At 39.5% G+C, this 12,052-nt stretch overlaps 1 protein-coding gene and 1 pseudogene across 1 annotated transcript in view; one reads left to right on the top strand and one right to left on the bottom strand.

Annotated features, from left to right (window-relative positions):
• Positions 1-12,052, top strand: part of LOC145249563 (uncharacterized) — a 410,569-nt gene that overhangs the window by 28,207 nt on the left and 370,310 nt on the right. The gene's annotated exons all lie outside the window — the stretch shown is intronic.
• Positions 1,378-1,519, bottom strand: LOC145249850 (U2 spliceosomal RNA; annotated as a pseudogene).

Raw genomic sequence — 12,052 nt, forward strand, 5'->3', positions numbered from 1 at the left:
GAGAGAGATTCAAATGATTACAGTCGGAGCCTGGCGAGAGTAAATCAAGCTGATTAGAAAATCGCTGGAGACTGATGCGACCAGAGAGTTAATAACGGACAAAGTTTGGGATTCCTCTTTCTAGGCTACGTGACAATATCATACACGCGCGTGCGCACACACGCACACACGCACACAGACAGAGCTTTGATTTACAACAATAATTGTCTTGTGTTGTCGCAGCGTAGCGCGATGACAAAAAATGATCGGGTCAAACTCCCATCAGAAATGAATTGGTAAGATATGGATGTTTTAGAGTTAAAGAAGATTAAGAGTGATTGATGATAGCGGCGGACATAGGATGAACCATGATTGCTTGTTAATAGGACTTCCATGATTTGGAGACGATAGATGTTCAGGTTCACTGACCTGTAATTCATCGGATCTTCTTTGTCAACTTTTTAAAAGATTTTACCCATCCTTCAACCAGTAAGAACAACTCCGGTAACATTGTGCAATGCATTTTAGGTAGAAATTAAACATCCAATGTAGCAGCAAATCTTGGGAACATCAACCTGAAAGAACAGTTAGAAATGACTTAAATAACATACATTACGGCCATGTAATTCCTAGAGCCACCTACCTTGAAAATGCTGCTGTGAAACCTGACATAGTTATATGGAATAACTCAGAGAGAGAGAGAGAGAGAGAGAGAGAGAGAGAGAGAGAGAGAGAGAGAGAGAGAGTTGCAACCGTGGTTGAAGTGAGTGCCCCTAATGATGGAGGTCATAACAGAGCTGAAAGGGAGAAACAGACAAAATATCAAGGTCTCATGTATGATATGAAAAGAAACTGGAATCTTAGGGAGATATCAATCATACCAGTTATTATAGGTACCACAGGGCTTATGAAGAAGAACCTGAAGTCCTACCTAACTAATATTCCTGGTGAACCAAGTGCAAAAGAGATCTAGACGATTACACTTAAGGGAACAATGAGGATACTAAAAAGAGATCTCGGTTTGGTTCAATAAAAAGCAGGGGAATGTTGGCAGCTGGTTTGACTGCCTCATACCAAGCGTTACAATCATCAAAAGAAGAAAATTAAAAAAAAAAAAAAACAAGGCCGATAGCCATTAGTCGCGTGCTCTCATATAATAAATGAATTTGTGAATGTAGGATTGGCATGAAATTCTTAAAGATAAACTAAAATGACCGAAAAATGGACTGAAATAACTTAAATAAATAAAAGTAAATGACTTAGAATGATTTTAATGAACTTAAGGATGAATTGAATGACCTTAAGAATGACTTGAATGGTTAAAATATAACTGGAATTATTCAAAAACAACTTGAATGATCTGGAGAATGACTTGAATGGCTGTGAAACTGACTGGTTGTAAGGTGGGTGATCATTTTACATTAAATTAATACAGAAAAGTGATCCCCCACTTTATATCACAAAGTTACAAACATAAGTACAGCATGTAGTAAGAACAGATACTACACTTTGATCTTGGCCAAAAGACCAAGAAAAGGGTATTTATTTGCTCCCCCACCGAGCAAATTAGGCACAAGGCCGATTTTTAATATGAGGAGTGAAGGAGAAATGGGGACCAACTCCCCGGGGAGTAGGGGAGCTGGATAGTGACAATTGGTATGAAGGGTTGCCCCTACATTGACCAAGGTCTTATATGTGGGGTTGGTATTTATTTGCTCCCTCATCGAGCAAATTAGGCACAAAGCCGATTTTTAATGTGAGGAGTGAAGGGGAAATGGGGACCAGCTCCCCAGGGAGTAAGGGAGCTGAATAGTGACAATTGGTATGAAGTGTTGCCCCTACATTCACCAAGGTCTTATATGTAGGGTCGCCCCCACATATGGTCTTTGCTTGCAGTATCTGCCGGAACAGATACTACACTTTGATCGTCATATTTAATTTATTCCGTTTAAAGAAAAAATTACAATTAAAAAAATTTCAATATAAAATTTAAAAATTTAAAAAGTAAAATCTCCAAAAGACAAAACAAATTTAGGCACAAGGCCCAATAAGATCTGGGGAGGGGAATGTTGCAGGGTCTTTGTAACTAAAGTAAAAATGGAGTCTTTGGCGACTTTACTCTTGACTCGCAACATTTACCACAATAGCTCATTCACTCTGTGGACTCTAAACTAACTAATAAAAACCCCGGTGTGTTTGCGAGAAAGGATATATATACAATTTCTCTGTGTGTGTGTGTGTGTGTATGTGCAATTTTTTTTTTATTATTAAAATGTGTGTGTGAAAAAAGTTCAATTCATTGGAAAAAAAAAAGTTCTTTAATTTGAATTTGGAAGAAAAACAGTTCGTTTTGGGGAGTAGGGTATCTAGAAAATATATGCAAAAAAATAAAATTGCCTAGAGCATTGTTTATAAGGTCCCTCCCTGAGCTAATCTAAATTAAACTTGGCGCCTCGTCGGATGCACAAGCTAGCATCATGCATCCACCTCTTGTCAAAGGCCACTCGAGGCAACCTCTTCCAATCGCATCTGATCTTTACTTTAAGCAGATGTTTAAAGTAGACGATCAGATCCCGATCCGGAACAGATATCTCTTCACGGACTCGCTTGAGGCGTGTGATCCATATGACCATTTTCGCTACTGCTAGTATTGCTAGAAAAAACATTCTTTTCTCCCTAGGCAGTGGCGGATCAATGTTCTCCACAAAATAGTACTCGTCGAGTTCAAGCCAGTGCTTGGCATCAATGCGAGCCGTTACCTCGTTGACGTAGCCTAGGAGGGTCTTGAGCCTGCTGCAGTGGGAAAAGGCATGACCGGCTGTTTCCCTCATGTTCTCATCGCAGCGCAGGCAGTAGACCCGGGTTTCTTCATTGTACAGGTTGAGTTCTTCAAGGAGGGTCTGTGCGTTCCGGATAAGTTGCCAGGGAAGAGAAAATTCCGAGTTTGTAAGAAAGTCCCATCCTGGCGCCCAACTCTACTGGGAGCAGACCTCCTCTAACGACATCCCCGTCCGTTTCACTAGCGGTTCATTTGTGCTATGCCCCACTAGCTCCCAATAAAGCCTGTTCCTAGACTGTTCGAGGACACTGGTCCCCAACAACGCTCTAAGTGCAGACCGGCATTCGGCGTAGAATGTTTGTTCCCCCCTCGGTTTCCACCAAGCTTCGACCGACTGATGATCCGGACTGGGCCGTCCGTCCAACTGAAGATGCCTGGAAGCGAATTTACTCCGGTCCAGGCACCCAACCGCAGACCCACCGACTTGCTGCAGTTGAAGACGACCCCCATAACTTCTTTGTATCGAGTGAGCACCTTGGTGACCGCTTGAATGTCCGTGGGGCAAGACACGAACATGGTGACATCATCGGGAACACGGTAACCCTGGCGCGTATGCCTCCAGAGAGAGCTATCCCACACAGGACTGGTGTAGTCGCCTCGTCCCTTACCTTGCGAAGGAGGGGTTCCAACGCCAGGACATACAAAAGAGGCGACAGCGGACAACCCTGTCGCACCGAGCGGGAGACAGTGAATGACTCCGACAGCTTACCATTGATCTGCACTGCTACCGTCGGTCTGTCATACAGTACAAAGATCCACATGCGGAAGTCCGGATTAAAACCAGTGGCCTCCAGCACAGATCCCAGGAACCGATGGTCCACCCTATCAAAAGTCTTAGACTGATCCAAACTGATCGGCGCAGCCTCGGCGTCGTCTTCTGTCCCCTCTATGATCGTGCGTATCAGATGAAGATTTTCCTGAATCGATCTCCCATTCACAGCATAGCTCTGGTCTGGTTCGATCAAGTCAGTGATGACAACCTGCAATCAATTCGACAGAACCTTGGCCAAAATCTTTAACTCTGTGTTTAGCAGAGTCAAGGGCCTGAAATCATCTAAATCTTCCTCCCCACCATGCCGTTGACCTTTCCTTAGCAATGTGATCACACTCTTGGTCACCTGCCCAGGGATGGAGCCCTGAACAAACCAATGGTTGAACATATCCTTCAGAATGGGGACCAACATGGGGAACAGCCTCAAGTAGAATTCATAGGACAGACCATCAAGCCCCGAGGACTTGTTGCAGCCGACCTGCTTCAATGCAGTAATGATCTCATGTTCTGTGACAAGACCACCACAGCTAGCTGCTCGATCCACCATGATGCAGGGCGAGTCGGCCAAATAGCTGCTAAACTCTTCGACCCTGAGTCTGGGTAGTTGGGTAAAGCACTCCGATAGATGCTTCCGAAACCCCTCGCAAATCTCCCGCGTCGACACGAGGGCGTCCCCTTCCAGGTCGTTTACTTTTCGAATGTACCCGTCTGAGCCGTGCCTTAGAGCAGACTTACACTCAACAGCATCTACATTAACAGCCTCGTTCGAGACTTTCATTAGCCTAGCCCTAACTACCTGGCCCTCGTACCGCTCGCTAGCCAAGCGGTTGAGGTCTTGTTTAGCTAGTGCTATCTCTAGGAGGTACCCCCCTCTACTGCCCGGGTCAGCCTATTCTTTATCCGCTTCTTGGCCTTAGCCTTATCTAGCATGAGGCATTGGCTGTACTGGACCGAGAAGCGTCTAATCCCAGCCTTGAGACTAACCCACAACTTACTCCCGGTAACCGCCCCCACTAATGCCCATTGGATTATCTCTGTGACTTTCAACCGGTAGTCCTCCAGCTCCAACAAGGTACTGGCTAACTTCCAGTATCCGGCCAGTTTAGGCCTAGATCTCGTTCAGATGGGCCATAACTAGTTTATCATCCCAGTGTCCTAAAAGGTGGAATATGGAGCAAGATAGGAAACCTACATCACCTCTTCTAACTAATATCCTATCTAAGTAAGTACTTGGATGGGAAGGCGTATTAGGATGCCACGTCCACATCTCCCACCTGGGGTGATCCAGACAAAATCTGTCGACCAGGTTGCATGAAGCCATCAGGTCAGATAGACTGCTGTCACACCAAACCGACCAGCTAGTCCCCCCCCGAGCTTATCTATCCTGGGATCAAGGATGGCATTCCAATCACCCATTAAGACTACTCTCTCTCGATCATCTATAAGGCCCTCCACCCGTCAAAAGAAGGAAGCCCTCTCCACAGCGGAATTAGGCACATCAACTGCGACTATCCGAAACACACTGCTATTAATGGCAACATCGACGACAATCGTTCGCCCGTCCTCATCTGCGTGAATAACATTCACCGACGCCGATAGGGTGCGATTTACTAGCAAGGAGATTCCATGACTATAGGTATTGCCATATGCTGAATAAACATTGTAGTCGCTCACCAGCACCTGAAAATCCCAGTCATAAATAAAATGGGTCTCCTGTATAGCGGCAATATCTACCTTGAGGGACACCAGATCTCTCAGCACGCGCGTTGCCTTGCTTCGACATCTGAGGTCCCTCACATTATAAGTAGCCAAGTTTAAAGTCATGATCACCTACATTATTCAGTGTCACACACGGGTCTGAAATCCTCGGGGGTGAGGACGTGGCAGGCACAGTCATTAGTCTTTCTCTACATAGGAACCACCCAGAGTTATCCATTTCTCCCATCATTTGATGCAGCTCTGAAGACCGTTTTTGTAGAACACCCCAGGTTGGTCCTCCAACCACGACGTGACTTCAGAAATCAAGGCTGCATCATTTGGGAAACGCTTTCCTTTCAAAAACAACTTCATGGCTGAGAAGAGGTGAAAGTCAGAGGGTGCAAGGTCAGGAGAGTAGGGAGGATGGGGAAGAATTTCATAACCACACGCCTGTGCTTCTGATCTGGCAACATGCGAGTTGTGGACTGATCTTGCCCCTCCTCTTGATTTTGATAGCTTCCCTTAATTTCCTCAAAAGTGAAGCGTAATAGGCTCCTGTAATTGTGCTACTCTTTGTCAGTAAATCTGTCATCACTACTCCGTCCTGATCCCAGAAAACTGTGAGCATGACCTTGCCAGTGGAGGGCTGCACCCTTGCCTTCTTTGGAGGTGGTGAATCTAAGTGCTTTCACTGCATTGACTGGGCTTTGGTCTCTGGATCATAGTGATGGACCCAGGTTTCATCCTGTGTAATCAGTCTTTTGAAAAACTTTGACTCATCTTCTTGGCATATCAAATTCATCCTCGAGCACTTAACATGTTCTCGCTTCTGGAATGGTGTGAGCAACCTGGGAATCTATCTGGCAGACACCTTATGTATATGCAAATGGTCATGAATGATAGTTTTCACAGACCCTGTACTAATCTTGACATCTTGGGATATTTGGTGAATAGTAATGCGCCGATCTTCCAAAATGGCAGCCTCAACTTGACGGACAGATGCCTCATCAATGGTAGAAGGGGGCGACCAGGTCTGGAAGCTGTTTCCACAGACTTCCGCCATGTTTGAATTCATGATGCCAGCGTTTTACAAGGTCATATGATGGGGCATTATCACCATAAGTTTCTTTCATTTCATCAAAATCTCCTGTGGTGTGCGTCCTTTCAAATACAAAAACCGAATCACTGCTCGACATTCAACAGGCCCCATTTCACACCTGACTCAGTTCAAACACCTGTAAAACAGAAACCACAATTAGTTCAGAGCTGTAATTGTCTACATAACCCGTAGAGATATAAATTATTCCACATGCAAAATTTTAGCTAGATCAGACAACTGGAAGTGGGTCAGGGGCATTACTTATTGCACGCCCCTCGTATTAACAACATACCTTTTATCTTAACCAAAAAGGCCAAGCACAAAAGTGTTACGGATAGACCGACCGACAGACCGACCGACGGACCGACGGAGTGACATAGAGTCGCTTGCACACGACTAAAAAGTACATGCCACGTACGACCTGTTTTGGTGTAAGAAAAGTATCCTGATACTAAATCCGACCTTCATTGCTCTAGATTAGTTACTATAAATTATATTTCATTATTATTGGTTGGGAATGGAAAATAGAAACACAAAATTTGTCTTTTTAACTTTTTGTATTCCCGCAATAGTTTGTCAGCATACCAGGGTTCTGTATTGTTTGGATTGTTTGGGCAATTATTCTCACCTTCGTCGGGTGTAAGATCCATGTTTGTTTTTTGTTTTTTCAACCAAGGAGAAGAGCTTAGCCTGTATTGTAAGAAATCGGACGGTAGGTTTGAGGGTGTGTCCGTAAATTATTAAAACAAAAGGGGTCACTAGGGCATTTTTAAAAGACTTTCTTCTGATTCAATTATAACTGCATACCAGGGTTCTTTTTTTCCTTTAAAACGTTTCTCCATCACTAAAATATCCTGAGGGAATCTCCTGTCGTGTTCATCACTCACACCAGTAAAATTCTCCGCAAAATTCTTGAAAGTCACAATTTTGAAAAAATAAATAAATAAATAAATAAAAAATAAAGAAAATAAAATACATAAATAAATAAAAAAACAAAAACAAACAACAAACAAACAAAAAACTGTATCTAATTCGACAACAAATAAGTCCAGAAATGGATTTCTCATGCCATCGTACATATAAAAATGACCACAGATGTTTGTACGTTTTTTTGTGTGTTGCACAGTGTAATAATTGAACGACTCCAAAGGGCTATAAAAGATTTAGATAGCGTGGGCACAACAGTCCGTAAAATTGCTGGAAGTAATCCATTTGGACTAATGCCTACTAGACACTATTCTCGCGTGTCCAATGTCTCTCTGTGCAGGGGTTTGTCAGAACAACCTGGCATGAGAATACTTTTCCTTAGAAGTAAACCCTGACCAAATATTCAAAATCACAGTATTCGCTGCCAAAATCAGATCTCCTGATTATAGCTAACACACATTAGCTTTTACAAGTAATAGTGCACCTTCTCCAAGTGATGTTACATCAAGTAATAACACGAAGCTGGATACTCCACAAGACTAGATAAATTCTTGTCCTGGGATACAGGAAGACCAAGAGGCGAAAACGAAAGATATATTACAACATATAAAAATGGTTAATTGGGGAGAGGAAAATTATGTTCTCAATTTCTTTACTAACTCAGTGTTTGAGAGATAGATAACTTTAATTGAACATTCTAATATCTATGTATCTCGTATAGAGTTCAAGTGTTAGTTCCAGGTAGTGGGCCTCTTGATTTCTGAGAACTTCGACTGAAGTAAAATAAAAAAAAAGGAAAAGAAAAGACGAAAGTTGTGTCTTAATGAAGCCTGAATGATGTTGATCGGCCGCATTGATAATGTTATCATGTGCAACGTCGTCGTTGAAAATATTTGCGAAACAATCGGCAAAGAGAGGTGCTTGTTTGTTTGAGTGTTCAATTCCTACTTCGGAATTATGTAGAATTAAAATTTACGTTTCTTAATTTTTGAGATAAGGATTGGTTATTCGTAATATTTGGATTCTTTGGACTACTGTTCTCATCTTGAGCGGCATTTTCACAACGTTTCGGTAAATCCAACCTATGGCTTTCTTATATAAATATATTATATCCACAGACAACGCACAAAGATGAGAAACAGAGAGGAGGAGAAGGAGATAAAGTCACGTTTATGCTTTTTTATTTTTTATGGATACAATATTCAACGTAACTAACAAACGTGGTGAATATGTTTAAAGCTAAAGCAAACAAGATCGGGTAAATCCCGAAATCGTCGTAGAGTATTTTGTCGGCGTTCACGAGAAAAAAAAAAAAAAGAAAAAAAATGGCGACTACAACGGAGTTCTATTTTTGATAAAAAGGGGAAAATATTTTGTGTCGGGTGTCGCTACATCAATAATATATTATAACAAATCTATTTCCAGCATCGACCAAGCGAAAAGACAAGTCTAAATTTGCATCGGGGACTTCCACATTTCCAACACTGCAACTAACCTGATAATATGTATCTATCTATCTACCTACCTACCTATCTGTCTTTCTCTTTCTTTCTCGTCCCCCCCTATATATATATATATATATACATATATATATATATATATATATATACATATATATATATATATATATATATATATATACATATATATATATATATATATACATATATATATATATATATATATATACATATATATATATATACATATATATATATATATATATATATATATATATATATATATATACACATGATTTAATACACTGGCTTGGCGATATTTCGGTCTGTCGTTATTAATGATTAAGATCTCATCAGGCGAAATATATTTTTTAAAAGATTATGTGAAAATTTGATCACATGTCTTCCAGTTTTTAATATAAATTGCTTTTCTTTTTCATTTTCCAATGTAAACTCCTTTTTGCGTGATTAGATCTTAGTAATAACTACAGATCGAAACATTGTCATGCTTGTGTAACAACATCTTTTTATGTTTGTATAAATAAACATTAAAATATCTCTTTTGTTATTGAACGCTATTAAATAAGCCCGATATATATATATATATATATATATATATATATATATATATATATATATATATATATATAGTCATCGACACGCAGTCCTGTTTTGTTGTATCACAACTCATCAGTGCCGCTAGAGTAGCATCTCTTCCAAGCCAAGAATTGAACCTAGGACTGTCGTGTTGACAGTCGGCAGTTCTCCCACTCGACCATGGAATCGACGCCCGTAAATAACTCGTCGGAATGTCTACTTAAATAGACACCCGCCACCACCTTTATAGTGCTCAAATCGCCTGTTCGTAAGCAAACAAACAACGAGCTTCGCATTTTCATCCAATTAAGTAGCGGGTGAGATTATATATATATATATATATATATATATATATATATATATATATATATATATGTATATATATATATGTATATATATATATGTATATATATATGTATATATATATGTATATATATATATATATATATATATATATATGTGTGTATATTTTGTGTACAGAAAGTTGTTAGTTGAGACAGATCATTGGTACCGTCGGTTTCAAGCCCGATAATAAGGCCCGTTTAAGGTATCCTTATCAAGCTCAGCCAATATTCGTCTATCTTATATGTTCCTTTTAATTGAGCACTCTGCTGGAATTGTTTTTCCAAAAAAAAACTAATCATATATATATGTATGTTAGTGTTTGGACGATAATCGGAATCGGGAATCGGAAAGATCGTCACATTTTGGAGTATCGGAATCTACATCGGAATCTACATCGGAATCGGAAAAATTGGTACCTATTTTCCGATGCCAAAACGATTCTTTTGATTGCCTTTATTTATTTGATTTTGTTTAAAGCAAACTCTTTCATTATTAGTAATAAGGATAAAACAATACATATTTATTGATTTAAAAATAACGGTAAAGCTTAAGTCGATAGATCATCAACCACAAGTCGTTTTTTTTTACGTTTAGTAAGATATCTGCATATTTAACACGTTTTTATGGAAATCGAAGAAATTAATGTTTTAGACCAAATTTTTGATATTTGTCGCATGTAGGGTTGAGCTTCAAATTGATACTAATCTCATGAAAATCTGTCGCCTCTGTGGAAAGTTTTAGGCAAACATACAAACATACCTACATACACACACACACTAACAGACAAGTGAGATTTATAGATTAGATTAAATCTGGTCGATATTACGTTTTTGTGGAAAAATTGTAACCTAGATTTAAATCTTTTCATGTTTGTATAAATAAACATTAAACTATCTCTTTTGTTATTGAACGCTATTACGCCTGTGGAACTCTGTTCCGTCTGCCTGCTTCCCTCTGGACTACAACTTGGTTGTCTTCAAGTCCAATGTTAACAAATTCCTAATGAACCGCCCCCTTAAGTAAACATTTCAGCAAATCTCCTCACTAACGTAATGTACTTGCAATAACCCTTATCCCTGAGTGGCTTCCGGGCCTTGATAAGTGGTGATCACTGTGTAAAAAAAAAAAAAAAAGTCAACTTCTGTTGCGTAAAGTTTACTGATTAAAAGAGATCAATTTTAGAAGCCGTTAAGTACTTTAATTGTATGAGAGTTTATAATGAATGCTTGCTGATTCAAGAAAGGTTTGCCGATGAGTTTAATGAATCTATCTTGTTTAAAATTAAAAGAATGATCATATTTTAATACATGAGAGAATAGTGCATTCAGGGAATGTTTCAGCCTTTTCTGCAATCGGCCATTGAAAAATGTATTCATCTAAACTGAGGCAATTAAAATTTTGGTTTCTATCTAAAGGGTCCCTAGTTGGGGAACCAGATTTTCTAAAAATTGAAAGTCCCCTTTGGTCAAACTCAGTCCTCATGGGTAGGCAAGTAAATAGGGACTCGATGTACATACATTTTGCGTTATTCAGTTTGTTTCGTCCTGGCAGTCGTTCTTTTTTAAATCTTTATCGACGTATCAATCATTCAGTGTATCAATTTCACTATCGATCGATCGATCTCAACACATTTTATTGCCTGTCCCGATCGTGAACACGTAGATGCGCGAAGGCGCGTGCAGAAGCCTGGATTTGCGTGTCTGCTCGACGAGCGCACGCGTGTCGTGAAAGCCTTTGGGAAGCCATTTCACGTGTTGAATAACATGAATGTTTGCCAAAGTTATTTCCTTTTCTGTCTTTTCTTTTTTCTTTTCTTCTCCCCCTCCTCCTTCTTTTCCTTCTTCCTCCTCCTTCTTCTCCCCCTTCTTCTTCTTCTTCTTCTTCTTCTTCTTCTTCTTGATATCGTATTAATAGAACAAGAACACTGGTGATTCTCAAGATTATAATGTCCTTTTGCAGCGAACAAATAACACTATTAGATTTTTTATTCTTCAGTTTACTGTTTATTATATATATATATATATATATATATATATATATATATATATATATATATATATATATGTGTGTGTATTCCAGTTAGAAAGATATACAAAAATTAATAATAATTGAATTTCAACAAGGGTCGCTGTTAGTGCTCAATCAAAGAGAGCAAATTATATATATGTTTTATTTTTTATGTAAATACAGTCATAACTTGCTACGATTTGCAGACCATTTCAATCATATTTGATTTCATCAGGCAAGAAAAATTTGAATACAAAAATTAAAAGTGTTCCAGACCATTTGAATTTTGAGGAGAGAAAAAATGCCATGACTGGTAATAAGCAGAACTT

Source organism: Euprymna scolopes, chromosome 28 (genome assembly GCF_053919585.1).
Source record: "Euprymna scolopes isolate OS-2025 chromosome 28, ASM5391958v1, whole genome shotgun sequence".
Classification (NCBI taxonomy): Eukaryota; Metazoa; Mollusca; class Cephalopoda; order Sepiida; family Sepiolidae; genus Euprymna; species Euprymna scolopes.